Here is a 27840-nt window from a genome sequence, read left to right as displayed (position 1 = left end):
AATTAACGAACATCGAAAATTGGATGCAACTGTACTAAATTAACCTTAATGAATAACTAACGGGAAATTATAAAGTGGATGCAATTGCACTGAACTAACCTCAAATAATAATTAACGGGAAATCGGAAACTTGATGCAACTGGATTGAACTAACATCAAAGAATAATTAATGAGAAATTGGAAACTGAATGCAATGTACTACATTGAACTAACCTCAAAGAATAATTAATGGAAAATCAGAAACTTAATGTAAATGCATTGAACTAATAACCCTAATACATGTTTGTATTATATGTAGGGGCCCGCAGAAATAAATGTCTCGACAAATATAGTTTTGCATTTGAAGTAGTGTTTATCATAATTTTTTTATTATGATTAAGAATGTCATGTTATTCAAGTAGCTTCAATATTATCTTCATCATATTGAACATTCTCACAAAACTTCAATCAAACTTCCATTATTAAACCTAACAACAAAAAGAAGTCGATGAGTTTTATCAAGGTTTGATGCTTCTTTTTTATAGAGAGTGGTACAAGAAATTTAAATGACTAATTAATATAATTTTCATATCTCATAGCTATGTATAGTTGCTAATATTTTTTACAATAATTTAATATAAGGGCACCCGTTCGTAGGACGGGTTGGAAAGCTAGTTAGGGAACGTATATTGTTAGCGTGAGAAATTTTTTTTGACACGTAAGGGAGAAATTAGTGTAGGCAATAGGCAAATTTTTGTGAGTGCATTATGAAAATGGGTAGTAGTATACATTTGATTGTGTGTGCATTGTGAGAGAGATTGGTGTTTGTAAACAACTCTTTGATTATATTGGATTTTGGTGTGTTTTTGGACCTAGGCAATTGTCCAACCACGTTAGTTTTTTTTTTTTTTTCATTATTGTTTTAGTTGTTGTGTTGGTGTTCTTGTTTTGTCATTGATTCTATAATCTTGGGGTTAATTAATTGTTATTAGTCGGGGTTAGTGTGACCTCTAATTCCTAACAAAACTCATATCTAGTTTTTAAGGAAAATTTGCATTATTCTTGCCTAGACAATATCTTTTTTCTTTCTTAATTACATGTCACATCAATCCTAAGGGTGGAATTTGAGTCGAGCGGCTCGGGCTCGGCTCAAACTCGTTCATTTAATAAATGAGCCAAGCTTGACCTTATATTATAGCTCATATAACCAACGAGCTTAATAAAGCTCGGCTCGATAAATGAATTACTCGGGCTTGGCTTGGTTCAGGCTCCTTCATATATTATATGAGCCAAGCTTGAGTTTTTTTCAAAGCTCGCTTAATAAACAAGCCAAACTTGAGAATGGTAAAACTCGGCTTGATTAGCTCAAATTCTACCCTTACACATCATCAATACTAAGTACACTAAATGCTTAAATCTGTAAGAGATATGATTGCTTAAATCTGTAAGAGATATGATTACTTAAATCTGTAAGAGATATGATGTTGTGTGTATTATTTGACCTGTTATCCATCTTAGTTAGCTATTACTTGTCAATAAATCAAGGCTTTCGCTTTAGGCACTTTCGATTTCGTGTTGTGTAGACTCAAAAAAAAAAAAATTATTACAAGTTTGTCATCAACCTAAAAAACATGTTTTGTGTTGGGCACCCTCCAAATACATCAAGTTTACTTGTTGGCAACCTCTTATAGTTTTTCTCACCCCACTTTTACTCCCTACATTTAAACTCACGAGTCATAACTAAACCAGTCCTAAACCCTAATCCTTAAAAATATACCCTGAGTCCTAAACTACTTAATCAAATAACATAATCAAAACAATAACTTTTTAGAACATAAAGATCCCCTCTACAGACGGATGCCGACATGTTTGTTTTCCTTCCTCTATTTTTCTTAGGCGCGTCACCACGACCCAAACTATTCTTCTATTACAAGCAAGTTTAACTCTCAAGTTATTCTACTATATTTCGATTTGGGTTCGATTTCTATATGTTAATTTTGTGATAATTTGGTGAATGCAGTTAGAAAGTAGTAGAAGAGAGAAGAAACACACGAAGGTAAATATTTTTTTTTGGTGAACATCTTACCTACAGTCCTATATTAATATCCGTCCACATCAGCAAAGTTTTTAAAATAGTCCCTATTTTAAAAATAAATATTTTTCTTCTTACCAAAATGACTCTGATGGGGTCGATCTATTTTGTAATTTAATATAAGTCTTTTTCGTCTTTTCAAGTGTTCTGGAAAAAAATAAACAAAGACACGCCCATTTTTAATTGTACGCCACGGGTAATTAAGTAATTAACAATCCAGAAAAGAAACAAACCCCCGAAGCCCCACACAAGTTCTCAACCTTTCATTGATAGGAAAGAAGAAATTCTCATTGACACGAAGAAGAAAACAATCTATCTGCTCATTAAATAAATTTCACAATTTGCAGTTGTGTTATCAAATAAAATGTGTTCTCCAATAAAATGTGTTATCTGTTAAAATATGTTCTCTCTCTCTCCTCTCCCAAAATTCCTCCCTTCTCATCTCCTCTCTCCTCCTTTTTATCCTTCACTCCCCTCCCTCTCAACTGCCTCATGTCCTTCGTTCATCTCTCCTCCATCCAAATCGTCCCCTCGGTCCCTCCACTGTCAAAGGCGGTTTCGAAAGCGGTTGGAATTCCCTCTCTTCCCAACTGCCTCTTATCCTTCGTTGATCCCTCCTTGATCCTGCGTCATCTGTCCTCCCACCTGTCGCGGTAGTTTCTAGTAGTTCCCAGCGGTTGGCATTCCGCGGACCTGATCAACAGCATCAGGTCTCCTCCATCTTAACTTACTTACGGTCCACTTACCACCTATAACCTTTTATGTCAAGAATACGGCCTCTACAGATGCCCCTCTCGATTCCTTTGCCGTCGTGTGAACCCTGTGGTGATCAACGGACAGCCAATGGGACCGAGAACCTCCCCTCAATCCTCTCTTCACTTTGCGGTATGCTGCCTTGTGTTGGTTCAGTTACCTTCCCATTCCTTATTGGCCCAGGGTCCATCATTGCATCCAGCTGTCCCACGTGCACGCGCCTTTGCTCTGACCTTTACCATTTTGAGGCCCCACGTGTCTCCCTTCCCATGGTCCCTTGTGATGATATTACCTCTTTACCCCCACCGCTTAGACTCCTGCTTAAACCCCTCTCTCTACTCCAAATCTATCACTTCAACCTTGCATCTTCCTTCCAGCCTCTCCAACTTCTTCTTGTTGTTCTTCTCGCTTTTGTGAGATCTCCAAGCTTTGATCAGGTTTCCTTAGAGCTGCTCCGTTGGTTGTGCTACCTTGCAATTCAGGTTTGTCTCCTCTCTTTCCATTCCCTTCTCTTGTTATTTTGCTGCATTCACTTGCCTCACTGCCCTCACTCTACCCTTTATCACTCGTTCCCACCATTGTTGCTTCCCCTTCCTTCTTTATTTTAGTCCGACATGTCGGCATCTGAATCGGCGGATACCTCGGCCACTCGATCCGACGGTTCGAGTCCGATCTAGCGGACATATCGCGCCGAATCAATCTGAATCCTCGAACCCCGATTCTTCTAATTCGCCGCAGAACCCTCTACCTCAGGAAGGAAAACTACTCTTCCACCCCCACCGTCATACCACTGTAGACCTAACCTCGATGCCATCAAGGCCGCCTATGGCATCCCGGGTGACTTGGTCCTAGAGCATGTGCCCGGCGTCACCCATTTTCCACATCTGGTAAAACCTCGGCCTGGTTGTCTCATCGCTATCAGAGGTCGGATAAGCGTGCTTTCGCTTTCCTTTAACCCTTCTAGATGTCGAGGTGTGCAATCACTTCAATATTCCGCCCTGCCAAGGCATAGTCAATTTTTGGCGTGTCATGTATGCCGCGAACCATTATAATGAAACTCAGTCCCCTAAAATCCAACTCCGCGATATAATTACTCATTTTTATATCAAGAAGAGCACCAAGTTTGGTAGTGTAGGGTATCAGTCCTTCTGTACTCGTCCACAGAAGAAGCCCTTTATTCTCCACCTTACCACCTCTGACAAAGTATGGCATTACTATCCGCTATATGTGTCTGAGAATTTTCTCTCCGCGGATCTCCCCTCCGAAGTTTCTCTAAGGCACCTCAGTTTTCTTTCAAGTGGTACGTACCGCCTTTTACTTCGCCGTGCTCCTTTCTAACTATATTTTTAACTTGTCTTTATTTTGTGATCCAGGTTGGAGACCTGATTCGCTATCTCAAATCTACACCGGCCTTTCCTCCGAAATTTTTCAACACCTCCGCGATTTGGGCAGTGCTCAATGCACCTTTCTCGGCATTGACCCAGAAAAAGGTAACCCTCTTTTACTTGATCCATCCTTGAAAAACATCGGTGACTACCAAGGTCCCCTCTATCGTTTGCCGCCTCCCAAAGAAAGAAAACCCAAATCCTCTCCTATCCCTAAAAGAAAACCCCACAGATCCTTCAAATACACCACCAAGATCTACCACTCCCAAGCTGTTGCCCAAAGAGCTGCCGCGCAACCCCACTCCCCTACTCCCCTTACCGCCCCCTCTTCCTATTCTGCGTTAGCAGATTGGGAAGACGATATTAATCCTCCTCTTACCACTACTTCTGCCGCTGATATGGCCGCCAGCAAACTCAAACTTTGGGACAGCGACTCCGACGGTGATGACTCCGTGGAAGTCGTTCCTAGAAGTCCGCCCCCGAAGAAAGCCAAGTCAGCACATCCTGGAACCTCTGTCTCTCATGTTACCAAGCCGCGGCCCATAGCTCCAGGGCGTCGGCATGGGAAGGAAACCACCGCGTCTGGTTCCTTGCCCTCTGGACCTGTTGAAGTCTGGCAACCTCGATTCAAGGTTAGGGATCGCGATGTCAATATCCGAGATTCAAAGATCGACAACCCGCTGTTGCGAGCTCTCTCTTCTTCAGTTCCCATCTTCCGAAGGATCAAGCCTATGGCGATTCTGGTTCTTTGGCGTCTCACAAAACGTCTATCTATACTGGTTTGGAAAGGGGTTTCCTTTATTTCCCATGGCGATTCCCTGGATGCGCACTCTTTACTAAGATTTTTTTTTTTTTTTTTTAAGCTGAGCCTGGATATTGGACATGTGGTCTGCGGTTTGACTAGCACTTTGGACTCCTTGGAGATTACGAAGCAGGAGATTAATGGTCCTGATGGCTGGAAAGTGAAGTATGCACAGCTGGAAAAGGACCGGGATGATCTGCGCATCTTGGCAGTGAAATCGCATAAAGCACTTCAGCAAGCCGAAGATAAGCATAAAGATTACGTAGCTGGAGTCGCTTCGAAACTGGAAAGCCAACGGGAGGCGGACAAGCTGCTGTGGACAAAGCGCTGTAGGAAGCCGCTGACTGCTTTCGAGTCCTAGCCGAGAAGAAGATAAATCGTGCACTAAAGCAACAAATTGATGAGCTCATTGCTGCTGGCCACCTTCTGCCTCTTTCTCCTCCGGCTATTTCGTCTCCAATCATTGATCTTCCGCCGATGGTGCCATCTGAGGCTGATATGCTCACAAGAACCCATTTCTACCCACAGCGCGGTCACTTCCCCCATGGCCGAGGATGATGATCCTATACTTGTCGGGGAGGCGCCTGAAGTTTCCTCCCAGAAGGATGGGGTTGACAGCCAACCTAGGGGTGAAAACCAGCCAATGGGAGAATGTGCCTCTGAATATTTGAACATCGTTTGACCATCATCTGCATTATATGATTTTGTTCTTTACCATTGACACACTTTTGACCTTTCTCTTTTGACTTTGTGTATGTGAATGTAGCCTGGTTTCTGGGTGAGCCCAGCAGGTTTTCTCAAGCTCTTTTAAATTGGACCGTTACTCTGTTCTTCCTAATTTTGCGATAGAAAGGCATAAGTCCATTAAAAATGTAACATGTAATCTCCTTGCTTTTCCTTTTATTTGTTGTTGTGTGGCTGTGAAGCCGTGTGGGGCAACTTAGTTTGCCCCATGTATAATTCGGACTACTGTCCACGGATGGCTCATCCCCTCCGCTGCTTTTGGTGGCTGCGAAACCTTGTGGGGGTTCAGCCGCTCTTCCCCACCGCCGAATCGGACTAATGTTCATGGGGCTCTTCCCACCCCCCGTCTTTTGGCGGCCGTGAGCCTTGGGGGCAGCCTTTTCAGGCTCGGTTGCCCCGCTTGATTTGGATTATTGTCCGTGAAGAAGGGCTCTTCCCCGTCTTTGGCGGCCGTGGAGGCTTTGTGGGGCAGCTCGGTTTTACCCCGGTTTGATTTGGACTCATCGTCCGAAGGGCTCTTTCCCCACTATCTTTGGCGGCCGTGTGAGGCCTTGTGGGGCAACTCATTTTGCCCCAATTTGATTTGGACTATTGTCCGTGAAGCGGCTCTTCCCTATCTTTGGCGGTTGTGGAAGGGCCTGGGGGGCTCGGCTGCCCCCCTTTGATTTGGACTCTTTGTCCGCGAAGGGGCTCATCCCCCTCGTTGCTATGCGTGGTCGTTAAGCCTGTTGAGGCCGCTTCAATCGCCTTTAGGACCGCTTAATTCTTTTGTTCTCATTCATAAGACATATAGACGAAGTACTCACTTTAATATATGACAAGTAACAAAAAATTGACAATCTTCAATTCATACATGGAATTTCTTTAACATTCTAATATTCCACGGCTTCTCAACCCTTTCCCCTGCTGAAGTTTGCAATCGATAAGTTCCAAATGTACCCTTTTCCCTCACAACATAGGGTCCTTCCCAGTTGGGCCCTAGTTTTCCTTCATTTTCCTTTCTCGTGGCTGGTGTAATGCGCCGCAGAACTAAATCCCCCACCTCGAATGTGCGCGGCCTCACTTTCTTGGCATACTGCCGCTGTAACCTCTGATGATATTCTTCCAATCGTATGCACGCAATTTCTCTTTTTTCTTCTATCAGACTCAACTCACTGGCTAATATTTTTTCATTCCTTCCCGTTTCTACAAAGATTGGTTACGTGGTGGAGACTATCATCTCCACTGGTATGACTGCCTCTACTCCGTAAGTCATTGCGAACGGTGACTCCATAGTCGATGTTCGCGGTGTTGTACGGTACGCCCAGAGTACATGGTTCAGTTCATCGGCCCATGCTCCTTTCCTTGCCTCCAGTTTTCTCTTTATATTATCCATTATGATTTTGTTTGAAGACTCTGCTTGCCCATTTCCTTTTGGATTATATGGTGCTGAGAACCCCTGTTTCACCTTAAATGCCTGAAGGAACTCTCGGACCTTTCTTCCTGTAAGTTGTGTTCCATTATCCGCGATGATCGTATGTGGCAAACCGAACCTGCATATGATGTTCTCCCATATAAACTTCTTCACATTGTCTTCTTTCACTTGCTGCAACGCCACTCCTTCTACCTATTTGGTAAAATAATCGGTAGCTGCCAACATAAATCGTCTTTTGCCGCTTGCCGTGGGCAGCGGCCCAACAATGTCCAACGCCCACATGGCGAATGGCCACGGGCTGAACACGTTATGTAGCGGCTCCCCTGGAGCATGTATGAGTGGCGCAAATCTCTGGCACTTCTCACATTTCTTGGCATACGCTGTGGCATCTCTCTTCATATGTGGCCAAAAGTACCTCTGTGATATCAATCTGTGGGTTGTCGTACTCCCTGCCGAGTGACTGCCGTAATCCCTTCGTGTATCTCAGCCAGAATTTCTTGTATCTGCTGCGGCCCTATGCATTTCAGCATCGGTCCGTTGAAATTTCTTTTATACAAATCCCCTTCGAGCAATGTGTATCTTCGACTAGTTTGTTCCATCTTTCGTCTCTCTTGTTTGTCTTCTATTTCCTCACCCATCAGGAAGGTTTTAATGGGCATCATCCATCCCTACTCATGTTCAGTTGTAAGCCAAACGCCTTTCTCCTCTGATGTGCTGGGTCTGCTTAGGACTCTCACCTCAATTGTCCATCCCTCTGTCCCCGGCAGCACTGCCGCCACATAGGCCAAGGCGTCGGCGTGTCTATTTTCACCGCGCCTAGATGTGCAAACCTAATTTTCTCGAACTTGCTTGCTCTCTGTTGTAGGACCTCCAAGTACTTCGCCATCTTTGGGCAACGGGCCATAAATCCTCCATTCATCTGACAAATTACTAAGTTTGAATCAGAGAAACACAGACAATTCTCTCACCCCCAAATCCTTTGCAAGATCCAAACCTGCTATTACCGCCTCATATTCAGACTCATTGTTTGAAGCCACAAATCCCAATTTCATCGACAACTCTAGCCTATTGTTCTCAGGCGTCACCAGGACGACTCCAATTCCATTCACTGTGTCTGTCGTGGATCCATCTGTGAAAACTCTCCACCCATTCCGCGGATCCCAAGGATCCAATGGATCTTGACTCGATTCCCCTTCTGGTTCCATGACCATTTCTTCTCCCCATGTTGGGTCCTCGGCCGGAAATTTGGCCAGGAAGTTGGCCATGGCTTGCGCCTTTTCAGCAGTTCGAATCTGATATTGGATCTCATTACAATTGAGCATCACCGCCCATTTCAAAGATTCTCGCCTCGATTTGTCCGCCTTCAACGCTTTTTTAATGGCAAATTAGTTATTACCACCAATGTAATGACACTCGGCGGCTTTTAGCTTCAATGTTGAAAATATTAAGGCCAAAGCGTACTTTTCAATTATGTTGTATCGGGTTTCCGCGTCCAACATGGTTTTACTTTGGAAGTAAACTGACTTTTCTATTCTTTCCACCACCCGAACTAGAACTGAGCTCACGGCGTATTCTGACACTCCAAGATACAAGTACAGCTTTTCCCCCAGTTTTAGCCGCGATAGCAAAGGTGCTTTTCCCAAGTAACTCTTTAATTCTTGAAAGGCCCCTTCACATTCCTCTGTCCATTGAAATCCGGCGTTTTCTCAACAAACGATATAGCGGTCGGCATTTATCCTAAGATTTTGAAATAAATCTGTTCAGATCCGCTGACTCTTCCAAACCAACCTTTGTACTTCTTTTACATTTTGAGGGGACGACATCTCTATCAGTGACCTTATCTGTTCGGGGTTCGCTTCTATTCCGCGATGGGTTACTATGTATCCCAAGAATTTGCCCGAAGTTACCCCAAAGGAGCATTTCTCAGGGTTGAGCTTCAGTTTGTACCTCCGCAGTATGAGGAAAGTCTCTTGGAGACCCTCTAAGTGTTCTCGCTCTGACATGCTCTTTTCCACCATGTCGTCAATATATATTTCCATCCCTTTCCGAATCTTGCCCTCAAACATTTTTTCTCCTAACCTCTGAAACGTGGCCCCAACATTCTTTAATCCAAATGGCATTCTCGTATAACAGTAAGTCCCACCTTCCACCACGAAGGTTGTCTTTTTCCCCGATCCGTCCGTACATCGCGACTGATTATATCCCATGGAAGCGCCCATAAATAAAAATAATTTGAACCCCCCGTTCGGTCCACCAGTTCATCCACCCGTGGCATTGGATAACAATCTTTAGGACATTCTTTGTTGACGCCTCAGAAAATCAACGCACATCCTAACCTTGCCATTCTTCTTTTTGAAACCGCTGACTACATTCGACAACCATTCCGTGAACTCAATCTCCCTAATTATCCCCCTTTTATCGGTAACCTCTTCGCGTATACCCTCCGCATACTTCGGCCTCACGCTTCTCATCTTTTGTCTTACTGGCTTCGCATTTTCATTCATATGCAAGTGATGACATGCAAACTCAGGATCTAACCCCGTAATATCCTCTATTGCCCAAGCAAATATATCTTTATTCTCTACCAAAAACTGTACTAGCTTACTCTTCCATTCATCTGGCAATTCCGACCCCACCAAAGTAAATTTCTTCTAGTCTCCTGCCCCCAGGTTCACTATCTCAATCTCATCTAAGGTTTCGGTCCAAGTGGTGGCTCGTATATTACCGTCAAAGCCGCCTCCTATAATTGCTATGCCGCCCCCGGCTCCTGCTCTGCAATCTCTCCTTTCATGCCGCGGACCATATTTCTTACTGTCACCTGTTGAATATTCTGTGCGGCTACTTGATCTCCTTTTATTTCATACGTACCTCCATTTGTGGGGAAACGGATTACCTGGTAATAGGTCGATGGAATTGCCCTCATTTCATGAATCCACCGTCTCCCTAGGATTGCATTGTATTGGGAGTTAGTGTCCACCACCATGAACCTTGTGAATATGGTCGTCGGACCAGCAGTTACTGGTAATACTAGTTCGCCCACGGGTTCGGTCATACTGCCGTTGAATCCAAACAAATTGGTTCGCGGCGCTTTCATCTGGTCTCTATCGATATTCATTTCTTCCACGGCTCCTTTAAAACGGAGATCCACCGAACTTCCTCGCGGCCTATCAAAACCCTCTTTACCAAATAATTTCCCATTGCAATGGTGATTACCAATGCATCCTCATGTGGTGAAATTACTGATTCCAGGTCCTTTGGAGTGAACGTTATGGTTTCCTCTCCCTCCGCGGTTCCACTAACTAACCGCGGCATGCTCACCACTTTATTGACCTGTCACAAACTTGCTGTCTTTCTGATCTTATCGCGGTGTACATTTCTCCCAACTGTTTCCCCGCTAAAAATAACGTTGATAGTTCCTAAGATTCTAGCTGGTGCCGCGGCAATCTTTCAAAGATGGCCCTTAGTGATAAATTCTCTAAGCATTCCCTTTTCAATCACCCTCTCCACCAACCACTTCAAGGCATAACATTCATTGGTTGCGTGGTTCTGGATCTGATGATAGGCGCAGAATGGCTTCCCCTCTATTTCTCCTGATGTGTTTCGCGAACCTTCATAGTAATGGAGCCCCTTAATCAGTGGCAAGATCTCCTCTAAAGGTCTGTTAAGGGGAGTTTGCTCTATTCCGCGGTACGGCTTCCTTTCCCGAACGTCCCTCCTACCACGATCCCGAGTCCTCTCTAGTCCGCGATTCGCCCGGTTAATCGATGACATCTTATCCCTTTCTTCTCTCCTGCTCTTACCCCTCCGGTCATCTTTGTCCACCGCCTCAGATCGCCTTCCCTGATCTCCTCTGTTCCTTTGCGTTCCTCTGCATTATGTCCTCATATCGTATGTACTTCTCCACCTTCGATACGAGCGTGTAACGTGGTGATTTCAATCTTGGACACCGGCTTCGTGGAACTCTAGTTCCCCATCTCAAACCATGTTGGAATGCTATTACCGCTGTATGTTCTTCCAAATTTTCCACCCTCGCCTCTTTCCTTGAACCTTACACAAAAACTCCTTAACGATTCCGGTGACCTTTTTGCTTGACATTGAATAGGGCCGCGATATCTACCACTCTCCGCCGGTGAATGAAATGATCGACAAAAGCGCCGCTTCTAATTCTTCAAACCTGTTGATGCTCCTCGATGCTAATCGTAATACCGGTCGATGCTCCCCTTAAGGCTAGCCGGAAACATCATGCATCGGAGTCCATCATACTTGCTTTTCCTCGCCATAACGGCATCTCGTTTCGGAAGTGATGTAGATGATCCGATCCGGCCCCTTTTCCATCATATCTTTCAAACTGGGTTGGTCAACCTCTTTGGCACTTCGAATTCCATACCAAATCTGCCGGTGGGTTCTTATTGAGACTCGCCACCTTCTTTCTCACGCCTCGTTCACTCTCTCCACCCCTTTGTTCGCTTCCCTATCTTTCTCAATCATCGCCTGCACCACCTCCATCGTGATGCCCGCTATTTGTTCCTCCCCTATGGATGGAAATTCTTCATTCTCTCCCTCCATTCCACTATCTTGTAGATCCCTTCGCTCTGTTTCCACCTGGGTGGCCTCATTTTCTTTTCTCAGACCGTCATTCTCATTGCGTAACCTGACTATCTCCTCTTGCAATAGTCTGGTGGTGTCCGCCGCCACCTCAGATGTTTCTTCTTCCCCCACTCCTTCTATCTCTGCGCTCGCTTCTTCTTCTTCTGCCTCTCGATCTGCTTCTTTTCTAGGTCTCCCTACCGCTCTTTTCGCTATGGTGGCCATTTTCACTACGTCCCCACAGACGGCGCCAAATGTGTTATCAAATAAAATGTGTTCTCCAATAAAATGTGTTCTCTCTCTCTCTCCTCTCCCAAAATTCCTCCCTTCTCATCTCCTCTCTCCTCCTTTTTATCCTTCACTCCCCTCCCTCTCAACTGCCTCATGTCCGTCGTTCATCTCTCCTCCATCCAGCGTCCTCGGTCCCTCCACCTGTCAAGGCAGTTTCGAGCAGTTGGAATTCCCTCTCTTCCCAACTGCCTCTTATCCTTCGTTGATCCCTCATTGATCCTGCGTCATTTGTCCTCCCACTTGTCGCGGTAGTTTCTAGTAGTTCCCAGCGGTTGACATTCCGCGGACCTGATCAACAGCATCAGTACCACCTATAACCTTCTATGTCAAGAATACGGCCTCTACAGCAGTCCATTGATTTTGATTTGTAAGTTCTGTTTAGTACTTATTTTTAACACATATAACGTTTTTTATATTTTGGGTTTTGAAATCTATTCAATCGAACTAAAACCAATAAAAAGGAAAAACCCTTCATGCCTTTAGAGAGAGAGAGAAGTTTTGGCATAATGTAAAATTAACTATAGTCTCCTCAAATTCTTCGACACCACAGCCATAATCTCCACTTTCATTTATTAACAGTTTGTTTCTAACAAATAGGAAGAGATGGCGGTAGCACTATTGACGAAGAAGATAGTGAAGGCAGAGTAATCGTAAAATATGCGTCAAGGTATTATAACTCTCTTTCGATCTTTCTCTTGGTGTTTGAACATTTTTTTGGAACTGTTTTTAGATTTAAAAGTTGATTTGGCATGTTATATTCATACTTTGATTTTGAAGCTGTTATTGTACAGGTTAGAAAATATATTGGCATTTACTCATTTTCTTAATCAGTTGCTACAAATATTGTAGTTAGCCAATAGCGTTTTAGGTTTGTTTTGTCTAACTTCTAAGCTTTATCAAGTTAAAATAATCTGGCTTACATCTACGTATTTCTATAGTTGTACACGAACATTATAACTATAAATGTCCATGGGATGTACTTTTGAGTTGCCAACCCTCCCAATGATGATATCTCCTTGTTTTCCTTTTTGTTTCTAGTAGAAAATGTATGATAGCACAAAAGCTAAAAGTTATTGTACATCTGCTGCGGGATCAATAGAGACTATTTTATTTGCACAATTACACTTTAGGAAGGCTAACCAGATTTTCTTATAAGCAACTCAAGAAGTGATGGGAGCTCAAATATTGTATCAGGGCACGTTTCATTGCACGATTCGGGTGGGGGTTAGTTGATTGTCCTTGGTTGAGAAGAATTTTTTTCACTTTTATTTTTTGTTTGTTTGTTTGTTTGGTTTGTTATATAGTAGATTGGAAAGAAATCATATAGGGAATGTGCAGGTGAAAGGACCCATATATCCATATCCAGTGTAAAAGTGGGAAACGTATTTCAATTGCAAAAGAGCTCAGGTATGTTTCTTTCCATTCCTTTCAGTTCATCTATTTCTTCATTTTTTACACATTATTTTGAGTGTGATGTATTTCGGTCACGTTATTAATGGGCATGTATAAAGTCTTACTGTCATAATTCAATCGAATGGTTCGCTGTTTTTTTTCATTGTTACTACTTATTTTCAGCTTGAAAATGCAAGATTGAAACACGAGTGCCATTATTTCTTTCTGATAACTGAAATCCTAGATACTCCTCGAATCTGCCTGTTTGTAGAAGAGTAACCATGTTATGAACATGAGATGGTCAATAACAATCATGCCTACTTAATGTCTCCAAATCTAAGCAGCTTAATATTATATCTCCATTCATTTTATTTTATTTTGTTTTTTTTTGCAATGGTTATTCACAGCCCTAAAATTTTTATTCAGTTGTTGGAGCATAATCAAAGTAATTGGTAAGATCATTTCTCGCATTAGAAGCAAAGTACAAAAGATGGGGTACCAGCACCTGCTGCATGAGATGCCAAAGAACCTACTAACACATACTCTTGGTTAGTCCTTACTTGATTTGATCTATATGTCTACATCATTTTGTTGAATAAGCTCTAGCAGTGAGCGAGGGTTGTAACCTAATGCTTAGTGGCTGCATAATTAATCTTCTGTGAAGTCTTATGGCTAAAACTCAGTTGTGTATTCTTTTGAAACTCTATGTCTTTAAGCAGTCTCCTTGCCACTTAAGAAGATTAAACAAATGTGTCCTCAATATGAAATACTTGATCGAAAGAGAAATAAAAAACGACAAGTCAACTTGAAGTCACTTTTAGTTTGATAAAGATTGCTAATTTTTTTTTTTAACGTGATGGAAGCACACTTAAAAGAAGCAACACAAATAGATAAATTAAAGAAACGTTAACGTAATATATGTCTTCGTTCCGTGTTTATTCTTTGTTTAACAACTTTGTTTATTCTCATAATCATTTTGTGATGGGAGCAACACGATAATCAGTTTTGGAGCGAATATCGAATGTGAAGGATTTAAGGATAGCTCATGAAGAGTCACTGATAGGTGATTATCTTTGTTTTTTGGACGAGTTTCATGAGGAGGCCAACATATTTTTAACATGTTAAATAGGTATTATAGTAGTTAACTTGAGGAAAGAGGCATTCTCTTTTGCTTACATTTTTTGAATGAAAGTGACATTTACTTTCTTTCACATTGATTAATCTAAACCATTTAGTACTCACGTACTATTTTTTTGAAATGTATAGCACAGTCATGCATGGCGTGTTGGAGCTGAATATAGCTCAATGACTATATTGAAGGAAATGGTAAGGTTTAGACTTTCATTAGTTAGCTTATTTGTTGTGTGGTTATAGACATGCTCACCATGCTATTTAAATTTGTTCATCAATCTAACCTTCCAGTGGAAGAATTAAAAAAGAGGACCAGGTGTCACCTACTACATAGAATACAATGATATAAATGCTTGTGAAGCAACGTGCTCTAGGACAACAGAGGATAACAATTAATATTCCAAGCTCTAAGGGATGATATAAACATTATGCATGTCTACACGTTTATGGTTATACTCTAACGATACTTATAGTCTATTCTTTCCCATGCAAAGCTGCACTTAGGGTACAATAGACTTCCATAAATAAATGAGATATGTGCATGACATCTAATGGTCTAAATCCATAGGTCTCATATGGTGGATAACTTTCATCAGATTATCATCATAACTCTCTCTCTCTCTCTAGTTCTTACTTTAAAACATGTGATATTATTGGCCGTGTATAGTTTTGCTTGGAATTGACCTATCTCAATGCTTGATTCTTGAGAGAATATTATAGTGGATGTAGCTAGGGGTACTCTTTAAATAATATTAATTTTCTTCTCATTGTTTACGAAGACAATTATTGTTTAGTGTTTTTTGGATTGAATTTATATTAATTCATGGAAATGTAGCCTGAACAACAAGGTTATCTCATGTAGGTCTGCTGTTTGTTTCTTCCAAATCATATAGGAGACCGTATGATATGGAAACATGAGTCCAGAGGAAATTGGTTGCGGCAAGAGCATATGAGTTGATCAGAAAGAAAGCTCCTAATTTATACTAGCTAGACTAATACCGTGTGGAAATAAAAAGTTTGTTCCAAGCTTTCATGATTAGCACAGAAAAGATACCATATGTTAGAGTTCATGTAGATTTAGTGATACTGAAGAAGGGCATCAAGATGCCACATGTGCACAAAGGCAGTCGAGACTACTGGTGGGGCTGCAAGGTTTGTGTGGAGCTATGGAGATGGATGTGTTACCTATTCAACTTCCAGTTTGGCATTAACAATGTAAAACACACAATTGACAAAGGTTAAGGCGTCCAGGTCCTCCATAGAAAGGATCATTGTTGCTGAGGTGTGAAACTCCATGTCCTCCATATAAAGGATCATTGTTGCTGAGATGTGAAACTTGAGTGGAGACTTGGAAGGACAAAAATGAATTTGTTTTGTGTTTGTTGTTTGTTTGTTTTTTTTTTTCAAGATCCCATCCAAAAATAAATTTGTTTCAATAGCAAGAACTTTAGCTCAATAGTGTGTAGAAAATCCTTTTCTAGATCAACTATTATGAATTACGATATGTTCAATAACGATGGTGACCACTTATATCTCCCGACTAGAAAAATTAACTTAAAAACAAAAATGGACCAAGGTATATTATTGATATACTAGGCAAAAACCCAAACAAAATTCAAGCAAAATTTATAGACTATTGCAAAAAACAAGACCCAAAAAATCAGACACAAATTACACCTGGCCTTAAATTAATAGGCCCAGCCATTGGTCGGGCAACATGGCTAGTGAATAAATGATGTCAAAAGGCAAAAGCCCAAAGTAGTCCTTGTCTTCTGACGCAGACTGTGGTTTTCTTTCAAAAGTTTCTCATACCTTTTCTTACAGTTTTTAAATCACATTTGTTGTAGATCATGAGATGCCTAGTACATCTTTCTCTATCTGTGACGGATGTACTATTGGCACCTCTGTTAAGAAGTGCTCTTTATTTGCTCATATCTTTTGGATAGGCCTCATTTTCCCCTGAGCTTCTTTAAATCCAATTTTTATTAGTTCCTTTGAATCAGTACGAATTTTGAGATCCAGTACTGCTAGTGAAATCATATTAAACGCTAATAAACTTGAACTTTGTTTCAGCTGCACATGGCATGTCTACTACCATTCTATATTTCTATCCAATTAGCAGCGTGCATGAGATGCTCACATTTTGATAATAGTACTTGTTCACTTCATTCAAATCACTGAATTATTCATGTTCATTTATATGAATAGAAAGAGGGATATGCCACTGGAACTTAAATTGTAACCCCTGACTAACAATCATGTATCAGGTAATTGTAAGTGACTAATGATCTCGGGAAGGAAAACTTACATTTCTTACTTTGCATCCAACCCTGTTCAGATTTTTTGGCTATATGATCCCACTACGACCCTTCAGAGGATTCGATTGAAGGGTATCCAGTCCCATGGCGCTTGTTTGGGAACAGAACAAAGACAAAGCTAGAGAATGCCCCGACAACGGGGAGGTAAGACAATAAACAATACTTGTTCTGCTGATTCAAAAGATGGATAAAAGCACTTCACTGTGTTGGGATCCAAGAGTGCAACTAGTACAAATACAAGCATTGATAAGAATGCCTGAACAAAGTCGCCTAGTCGAAGTTTATACATTGATAACTTCTCAGACTTTGTGTCAGAATCTGATATAGAGGAATGAGTCCATTCCTCATTACATCATCATACTGAGTAACTCCATTACTGTCGAGGTAACTGTCTGTAAACCATGAGAAACAACAAGAGAACCACAAACCTAAAGAATAATTCCTGTGAGGTACTTAATAATGGTGTTGCATTTAATTTCCGTTGTTGGTTAAGACAGGATTAAGGAACTCCAAACGGAAAAATGTCCCACCAGGGAGATGCTTAATAAGGTTCCCTAAGCCTGTGATTGTCTTGTGTACCTTGTGTTGTTGAGTGCTTTTCCCTGGTATTGAAGAAGATGTGTTGCTTGTACCCATTTTGATCATCTAATATTTGATCTTGTATGTGTGTTTGTGACTGTTTATATGAAGAGAATGGTCACTTGTTTTAAAATCAAGACACAACTAGTTTTCTGATATCTGATCCAGCAATTGCATGTGTCCATGCGAATTTCAATAATACGTTTTCATTCTTCTGACTAAATCGAGACTGTTTGATGAAGACCGAAAGATACCAAGAAATTTGGTTAAAACTCTTGCAGTTCCTTACAAGAAAATGTTGAGTAATACCAATGTAAACCACCCTAATCATTTATACTACCTAAATTCGTTGAGGATGAAGTCAAGTTGCGTCTATTGGTGAATAGAGTAAAACACCAATCTATTTGAAGTATGATTTCATACACTATACGAGGAAACAAATAACAACAAAGATAACAATGATGGGTGAGGACGACAATGGGCGGACATCATAAATGCCAATCTGATCCAAAACTTTAGTAAATATTTTGCGTATACGAGTTCTACAAATTTCCCCTAGCTCAACTAATAGTATGTAACAACGACAAAAATGTACTAGGAAGGAAATTAGACTCCGAAGAGTAATGATTTCAATATAGGCCAAGATTGTTAGTAATTAAGTGCCGCAATGTCTTCCAGTCCAGAGAAGGCCCGCTGATGGCTTGGAAATTAAGAACGGGGAGGAAATTATTACTTTTGAACTTAGACAGCATCAGTTCAACAATGACCTATATCACGAAAAGAGCAAAAGATACCAAAGCTTCTTTATCTGTAGCTCGATGAAAAATCCTAAGACCAGGACTCGGCGCCATAAAGCCATAAAACTGGGGTAAAAACCTTGATACCGGTCTTTATTAGTCTCAAACCCATTGAATTTGGCAATTACGGCTAATGCCCGTCCAATTTTTTAAGGGTCCGGTTACTGCCAGACTCCAATTTGTGTTGGGCTTGCCGGGGATACCTCTGAAGCTGCCAATAATGATGCTGCAAAACTGTTATTGCCAGATGTCGCTTGAAGAGAAGGATCCGAATCATCTTGGTCCATTTGAAATTGATGCTTTACAGATTTGGGAATACAAGTTCAGTAGAAAGTGTAACAATTAAGCGGGCGAAAGAAGTTACAGTTGATGGAGATGTCAAGGAGTGATACCTGTGTTATCATCCGCACCAGACTGGGTCAGTGATTGCTTACTTAAATCTATGTGCTAAAGATACCTGTATTAGTCTGGTTAATTATAATTTTGTTGTAGAGAACTTGGCAGAAACTGTTTTTAAGCTGCTATATGTTGAACACAAAGCCTAATAAGGACCTTACATTTTGTTATTGTTTTTTATTAATCAGTATTAAAAGAGAGTTTGCAATCCACAAAGTGTCTCTAGAGAAACTAATTAAGTTATTATCAGAAAAAAAAAAAACGGTAAGTGGGTAAGTGGAATTCTTTGATCAAGTGCTTGGCCTCGCCCTCTGGCTCACTGTTGTCACTAACTTCTGTCAGAGCCTGAGCCTGATTTGACTTTCACACAGTTCAGAATTCAGACATTAGATCAGTACATGACATGATGTACCACTCTCCCTGGTGCATAGAGAAGAAGTCCTCTAAACTAAACCTTAGTTAATCCGCATGCGAACCTACCGGTTGTCTTGAAGAAAGTTAGAAACCAAGTATTCACGTCAACGCAGAGCCAGTTAATATTTATGTGAACATAATTATTTTATGTTTGATCACGTGTCATAATGTAAGACTCACATATACAAACAATAATTAGAACAATAATCCAACAGAATAGAAGAGATGGACTGAAAAGGTTGCAACAAGTTAAATTCACTTTGGTTTGGGTCTGCCCAACACAAAACAACTTTTGGGACCAATGGCACATTTGTAATAAGTGTTTTAGTTTTTGGGATCTGCCCAACACAATATGGAGTCCGGCAGTAACAAGTACCTTTTTTAAAGTGTGAAATAAAGGTTCGGGTTTCGCTTAGTTGCGAGAAAAAACCAAATATGCATTATTTACTTTTTTAAAATATCGTATATACCATTTTATATCAAATTTGCAGATTTTGGGTTTAATCTCCCTCACCAAAAAATCGTTACATAAAACTTCTCCATATGCGAACAAACTAACAAAACACCCATATTTTCTAAAACAAAATAAACTGATAAAAATACTCCTGAAAACTATCCCAACACCACCGTAAACAACCCTAACATCTCTTTCATCTTTTTCACATTTGAAATTTTTTCCTCACACCATAAACCCTCGCCTCTCTTTACTCTCTCTCTATTTCCTGACACCACCATAAACTCTCTTTACTCTCTTTTTATTTCCCGACAAAAGATTACTCAAATCTTTTGAAATGAAAAAAATTTGCAATTTACTTATTTTTCTTACTGTTTATGGTAGATTATTGATTGGTATGTGTTCTTCCACCTCCCCAAGGAAGTGGTGAAGCTAATTGGATGTTCTCCACCAAAGTGTATATATTTCTCATCATTTGTATGGGTAAGCATCTTCCATGTAATTTAATTACTGAAGTTGAATGTGTAGTTTGTGGTTAGTCTGCATTCTTATATTTTGCAGACTAAATTCACAAAATCTCTGAAGATGTAGTCAGTGGTTACTCTGCATTCTTATATTTGCGTAGTAGTTTTAGTCTTGAAGTTGAATGTGTAGTCTGTGGTTACTTTGCATTCTTATATTTGCATAGTAGTTTTAGTCTTGAAGTTGAATGTGTAGTCTGTGGTTAGTCTGCATTCTTATATTTGTAGACTAAATTCACAAAATCTCTGAAGATATAGTTTGTGGTTAGTATGCATTCTTATATTTGCATAGTAGTTTTAGTCTTGAAGTTAAATGTGTAGTCTGTGGTTAGTCTGCATTCTTATATTTGTAGACTAAATTCACAAAATCTCTGAAGATGTAGTTTGTGATTACTCTGCATTCTTATATTTGCATAGTAGTTTTAGTCTTGAAGTTGAATGTGTAGTATGCATTCTTATATTTGGAGACTAAATTCACAAAATCTCTGAAGATTTAGTCTGTGGTTACTCTGCATTCTTATATTTGCGTAGTAGTTTTAGTCTGAATTCTTAAAATCAAACCTTCAAGTTCTAGAAGAGATGAAGATAAAATTGAGAAGATAGTTGCTCCAAAAACTACAAACAAACCAAATTTTGTTAAAATCCAGTTCAAGTTTTCATAGTTTTGCAATTTCAACTTTAGATTTTTATGTTTGTGTATGTAGTAGTTTTACTATGCATTTTTATATTTTCGTAGTTGTTTTTACTCTACATTCTTAAATTTGCATAATATTTTTTATTTGCTTTTTCATGTTTGTGTAATGTATGGTGGTAATTTTACTCTGCATTCTAAACTTTGCATGGTATTTGTACTTTACATTCTTAACTTTGCATAATATTTTTACTCTGCATTCTTAGATTTGCATAGTATTTGTACTCTACATTCTTAAATTTGCACAGTATTTTTTATTTGCCTTTTCATGTTTGTGTTATGTGTGGTGGTAATTTTACTCTGCATTCTTAACTTTGCATAATAATTTTACTCTGCATTTTTAACTTTGCATTCTTAGATTTGCATAGTATTTATACTCTGCATTCTTAAATATGCATAGTAATACAATTCTGCATTTTAAATTTTGCATAGATGATCTTTGTTATTAATTGGTTTTCTGTCATTATAACAGAATGTAAACAAGACGAAGTTGTATAAGACATTTAGATCTTCGATATGAGGAAGAGCTTGTGGAAGCAATTGAGACAACAACAGGAGCAAAGAAGGATTGTTTGTGCTTTATTGAGATTATCTGCCAGAAGGCTGCTTGAATGGGGTTCCAGGGTCTCTGCTACTGACAACCGCCCACCTAATCCTAAGTGAATTCCATGCCTTGGGAAATAATCGTCATCTTTGAGTTTGGTTTAGTTTTGATTAGATTAGGAACTTTGTTTGTGTAGACATATATGATGGTACATTTGCTTGTTTATTATTGATCTACAAGTAGAACCAAGTTGTATCTATACAAGTGGTTAATAGGAAGTTTTAGTTTCCTTGAATGCATTTTTTTGCAATGAGTAGTTTAAAATTGGAGCTTGACATAGCTGACGCATTTAATGAATCAAATCCCGGTGACCTTTGCAGAAAGGTTAAAGGTTGTGCTAAATCCGGTGAAAGAATCAGGAAGCCAGATAACCTTGCCACTTATGCCCAATTATATAAACTTCTGCAATTTGTGTTTTTGGGTTATTTGTACCACAATTCCTAAATATAATAGTGAACTTGTGTTACTCTGCTTCATTCTAGATGCCACCAATACAAGATAAACTTCAGTGATTGTGTTTACATCTTGCATCTTCATAGAGAACAACTTTTATACTTTACATTTACATATCTTTTGTATTACCAAAAATTAATATGTAAATTTAAGTTTTCATAGGTCAAGTTACTATGTATATATATATATATATATATATATATATGTAAAAATACATTTACATATATTATGTTAGATGTCATGCCAAGCATCTTTTGAAGCCTCTTATCCCAAGCTGCAAAGTCATCCAAGACAATCGATGTTTATTATCAAAAAATTGATATGTAAATTCATAGTAAGTTTTCATGAATTAAGAAGTCAATGCAAAAATAACTTTTCATATAAAACTACTATGCAAATATAGATTTGCATAGAAAATTAGTTTGAAAAATTATATATATAAAAATATATATATAAAAACATATTTGTATAAAAAACGAGTATACAAAATTAAATTTTCATATAAAGTATACCTATGCAAAAATAAATTTAAATTTGCATAAATTTGCATAGAAAAACGAGTATGCAAAAATAAATTTAACGAGTATGCAAAAATAAATTTACATAGGAAAACTCATATGTAAAAATATATCTACATAGTAGAATTTATAGTGAGAATACATTTGCACACTGAAAAATTGAAGGAATAAAGGGAAAAAGATAGAAGAAGAGGAAAAAATGGAACTATTTGTTCAAACCCACAAGTTGAGATGACATCATCAAGTCTATTCAATTAATTTGAAGAAGATTGAGACTCACTAATAAGATGAAATTGAAGAATATCTAAAACAATTGAAGAAAATTAGTTAATAGATTCAAAATCAAATCTTTCAAACAAACCAAGCTCTTGTCTAGAAAAAAATTGAAGGTGATTGAGAGAGGGATCGAACCAAACATATCAAAATTGATTACTGATAAAAATCGAAGGTGATTGAGAGAGAGATTGAAAGTGGAAGCTTGTTTCTTCAATGGCGAAACAAGAACATCACTGTTTTGATGTTATTCAATCGGTGCTCTTCATTTTTATTTTTTTCTCGTAATCCTCGGTGTTCTTCAATCTTAAATCTCTATTTTCGTATTCCCCCATATATGAAAGGGTAGAAAAGGAAACAATTTTGGTGAGGAGATTAAAATTAGACTGGGTTTAATTATTTTTACAAAAACAAGCAGATTATATATAAACAGTTTGAAAAGAGGGGGGTTTAGTGGGTCGGGGCGATTTGAGGGTGGTTTAGTGTAACGGGTTCTGAATGAGGGAGGTGAGCCTCATTTCTTGATCAAATTTGTTACTCAACTTATTTATTTCTCAATTTAATTTTAATTATCGTAAATTTGGAAAGAAATTGAAATTGTGATTTCTCATATTGTGAATTTGTAGAAATTGAGTTATGAGACATTTCTCCTAAAGAATTAAGAATTATAAATGTATTCAAGATAAACCTTAACTTTTAACATTTGAATAGGTCAAGATATATATGTTAATTTGTTTTAGATATAATTTTAATTTTGCAGTTGGGTTTAAGAATAATGGGGGAATTAAATTTTGATGAGTTACCATTACTAGCGTTATTCAACCAAGCGTTAATAATACATGTTCGAACAAGCGTTAAATTTTGATGAGTAGCATCTAATTCCACTGTCGACAAGGTAATAACTTTTTTGTTTTTTTATTATAATTAGTTGTAATTTTTATATTAATTAAGAATTCGTTGTTTGGGTTAATTTTGGGTTATGTAGGACATGTTGAAAAAGGGTGTGGAAGCTATACACAAGTGTGAGGATATGGTAAATAAACTTGAGTTGTTTTATGCTAATGAGACTAAAGAAGGTGTTGCTACCACTAATCTCAAGTATATCCTGGTAATCATTTATTTTTATTTTTATTTTAGTTTTAGTTTTGCAAGTGTGTAGTTGTTTGTTATTTTCATTAGTAAGTAGATGAGTTAAATGAAATATGCGTGTTCGAGTTGTTTTCCGGAACTATAGAGAAAATTATAGTAACTTTTTTCACCTAACAACCCAAATTAGAAAAGATGAGGCTAGAGGCTTAGGATATAGAGTTATAGAACAGTTAAGTGTTACTCCAGTTTTCTATTTGGCCCTCTACCGTTACTCAATTAGCTCACTTGAAGTAATACATGAGATTTCATATTATTGATTTGGAGGAAGTTCAAGTATTGTGATGGTACCTGCTTCACAAAGTTTCTACTAAAAGTTGGATTATTGTGAGTTGAAAGAAATTTGATGTATGAGCTTTGTTAGAGTCGCTTCCTATATGGATTTGGTTCAATTCGTATTGTGTTCGCATCCATAACTTATGAAATGTGGTTGGATGGGTTTAGTTTTGTAGAGTGTTCTTCAGTAGCGAAACTTCAGGATTTGTACATTGGTTCCAAATAGTTAGATTGAATTATATATAGCCAGTAGAATGGATGCTACAATGCCTCCTAATTGGATTCAGCTCAAGTTATTGAAACTACATGTGGGTATGCTTTGGTAGAAGGAACAAGAAAAAGAAAGTGGATATATGGGCAACCTTCAAAAAAGTAATTGGCAGAGAGAAGACAAAGAAAACAGTTGAATGAGTATTGTTTGCATATTGAACAATGAGAACTCTACTTTGCATAAACAATTAGCTTCTTTGAAGTTTCCATTAAGAGTGCATGTAGTTTATATATACTAGCAAGATGCACATGCTATGCACGCGATGTCAAACAAAACTTATCGATGAGTGTAAACATAATTTGGGTGAGCACAATTACAATTGACATTATGCCTGAGCAGACACACTGGCAGCCATTTAAAATTTGAATTGAATGGAACTCCATTCCTCTTTGATTTCCAAACATAAGTAAGCAATAAACTTTTAAGTACAGCTCCAAATCACATGTACTTTAAGCTTTTCATCCTAGTAAGTGCACATTATTGCAAACAGCAAAGATAAAATGTTAGTGCATCAAAAGCATCTATGTAACTTTATTCACTGAAATCAGTATCCAAACCTTAGGTAAATAGGTAATATGCAACCATAGGTATTGAATTGGAAGAATGGGACATACCCTCCATAGCTGAGTCATTTGGTTTGTTAATCAATCATCCAAAATGGAGTTACAATGGCATATGCGGCACAATGGCATACTCAGTCTACATAGGATATTACATCAATATAAGAATTAAAGTACACCAATAACAAAAAGAAGTAGGTCGCTCTGACTTGTCCTCCACTATAATAGCTGATATGTTGTAGCCATCTACTCGCAAGCAGCTACTCGTAGGTAGAGGGAGACGGATGGGGAATCGATGGAAGTATGTTCTTCTTATGTGTTCATGCATTGGGCGTTGGCTTGAAATTGGGTCCCAGATACGCCCATAAACTTAGCAATTGTCAAAGGGAATGATTCTCGTATAGTAACTGCATTATGAAATGGAATGCATCATACTCACATATATGCAAGAAATCATCAAGAATACAACCCATTGAATCATATCCATTGATACTCCAATATTAACTGAGTATCTTTGGGATGAACTTAATTCAGTTAGAAAATATTTCTTTACTAATTTAAAGAGATTAAATTTCAGATTGTTATAGTTATCTAGAATTATAATTTGATGGCCTTTTTATAATTCATTGAATTAGATATTTCCTATTCTAACATGGATATTTTAGGCGTTGGATTTATCGCCAACTTTCTCCAATAAGCACCACCAAATATAGTAATATACCATATTTGTTTTTTTTATTGTACATTATTCACGAAGATTATAGATGAAGATTAGTTAAGGGAGGTGAAAAACGATATATACAGAAGAGTTAATTAAACGATATATATATATATATATATATATATATATATATATATATATATATATATAATATATATATATATATAACAAAAAAAAAGTAAAGAACACATAAATTTACTCCAAAAATTTATAAGTTTCTTTGAGAAATATTATTGACATAATCATATTGCTATACAGACATCATTCCTGACCTCTTCCCCAAGGCATATTTTACCAGCTACCAACTTGGTTTATAACTGATTTAGTCTTTATTCTCATTCCAAATGAACTAAAGAAGAAAAATGAACCTTGGAAGGGGTAGCACAATTGGTCCGGCATTGGGTTTGCTCTCCAATGGTCACTAGTTTGATTCCCCTCAAGGCCACTGGCGTGGTAGTACCCGGTCGAATTTACAACCAGGGCTCCAGGATTAGTCAAGGTGCGCGTAAGTTGGCCCAGACACCCGGTTAGCAAAAAAAAAAAAAAAAAAAAATATTAGAAAATTGAAACCTCCAAAGAAGTTCCAGAATGACCCCTATAATTCCATAAAGGATGGACTCTCACAGGGTTAAACCCTTTGCTTGCTTTACCAAAAAAAAAAAAAAAAAAAACCCCTTGCTTGCCATTAAGTCTCTTAGCTTGGATCCACTTTCTTTCACGTATATTTTAGCCTTTACTTCAGTAAGAAGGTTAACATCAACCTCTGCCTTGAGGAAAAACAAATTTTGGGCTAAACTTGGGGCTTGATAAAAACCTCTTTACAAAATTCGCACCTAATTAGTGGAAGTCGTCATTAATTGATCTTGGTTCGAATAAACTCAATGGTCCCCTTCCTGATAGTCTCTCCTCTTGTCTAGCACTGAGAGCTATTAATTTTGCTAGGAATAATCTAAACAGCCAAATCCCCGAAAGCTTCAAGAATTTGCAGTCCCTCTCTTACCTCTCGCTTTCTAACACCAGCATTCACAATATTTCAGTTGCTCTTGCTAGTTTACAGCAATGCGAGAACCTAAAAACCCTTGTGCTCACCCAGAACTTCCAATCTAAAGTGATGCCAGCGGTTGAAGATCTAAAGTTTGAGAACCTTACAGCTCTTGTAATTGCATATTGTGGCCTAACCGGATCTATTCCACAGTGCGTGGCTGAGAAATTCCACCAAATTGTAGTTGTTGGATATATCGTTGAATCACTTGAGTGGAACCATTCCAAATTGGTTAGGCGGGATGCAATCTCTATTTTACTTGGATTTGTCGAATAATTCTCTTTCTGGAGAAATCCCAATTAGCTTGACCAAATTGGAAAGCCTCATTGACCGTAACATCTCGCTGGAAGAACCATCTCCTGACATCCCATTTTTCCTTAGACAAAACCAGAGCAGTGTTAGGGTGCTGATAATAGTCTCTGCATTCAGCATTCACGAAATTTCTAACAACCCGAATTGAGTACACTACACCTGAAGTTTGCCAAAAATCAAATATAAAGAACACAGAATTTGGCCTTTCCAGTTATTTAAGACACAACAGCAAGTCAACAATTTCAAGTGTTAAGTGCAAGGTGCAAGTGTTGAGGATCTCTTAGTTTCACCTCCATACCAATCAAAACAGTGAATAACTTAATATTTCAAGACATTATAGACATCACCTTTGATGCTTAACATAGAGCAAATAACATGAAAACTCTTCAAGGTTTTTGAAGGACCCCAGCCGTTGCCTTTCTAAAAGATTTCTAATAAGCATGCACATTATGACGGAGAATGTTTTTTGGGACAATCTAACTAGAATTACAACCTGAGCAACATCTTCATTTTTTCATGTTTTTTCAGAATACTGAGGCATGGCAGCCCGTGTAACTAATCAACACATTTGTCATGATACATAATTTAAAGATCAAGAACTATAAATATTCCCGCTTTTCATAATAGATTCTAACGGATGCTAGCCCGATTAATGCAACACCAGTGAAGTCCGGGGAGGGTGGGATGTACGCAGCCTAACCCCTGCAATTGGAGATGTTGTTACCAGGACTCAATCCTGTATCCGGGCCACAATGGGGATTGGTTTTTAGATTCTAATTATTAGCAACCATAGTGAACTTGTTGCTCCAAAAAGCACAGACTCAACTTCCACTTTTTCTTTTCTTCCTTATTTCTACATCTTACTAAAGCGAGAAACATCTCTATGTTTTTTCTAGTCTTAACGTGGTATTAGATAACCAACAT

General features: G+C 38.7%; 1 long non-coding RNA gene and 1 pseudogene across 20 annotated transcripts; one reads left to right on the top strand and one right to left on the bottom strand.

Annotated features, from left to right (window-relative positions):
• Positions 1–12403: 12403 nt before the first annotated feature.
• LOC147499282 (uncharacterized) lies at positions 12404–16026 on the top strand. Of its 20 annotated transcripts, none has more exons than XR_015195792.1 (7): positions 12444–12714; positions 13216–13271; positions 13386–13454; positions 13866–13987; positions 14443–14568; positions 14711–14765; positions 15433–16026. It is a non-coding gene; the product is annotated as an uncharacterized LOC147499282 (long non-coding RNA). The 20 variants fall into 20 exon arrangements; XR_015195787.1 differs by having other exon boundaries at positions 12467–12714; positions 13216–13265; positions 14706–14765; XR_015195794.1 differs by having other exon boundaries at positions 12479–12714; positions 13242–13271; positions 14706–14765.
• Positions 16027–16795: 769 nt separating this feature from the next.
• Positions 16796–17524, bottom strand: LOC147499281 (protein DMP2 pseudogene; annotated as a pseudogene).
• Positions 17525–27840: the final 10316 nt, after the last annotated feature.

The sequence above is a fragment of the Coptis chinensis genome, chromosome 5 (assembly GCF_015680905.1).
Source record: "Coptis chinensis isolate HL-2020 chromosome 5, ASM1568090v1, whole genome shotgun sequence".
NCBI lineage: Eukaryota > Viridiplantae > Streptophyta > Magnoliopsida > Ranunculales > Ranunculaceae > Coptis > Coptis chinensis.
This window is presented reverse-complemented; position numbering and strand designations above follow the sequence as displayed.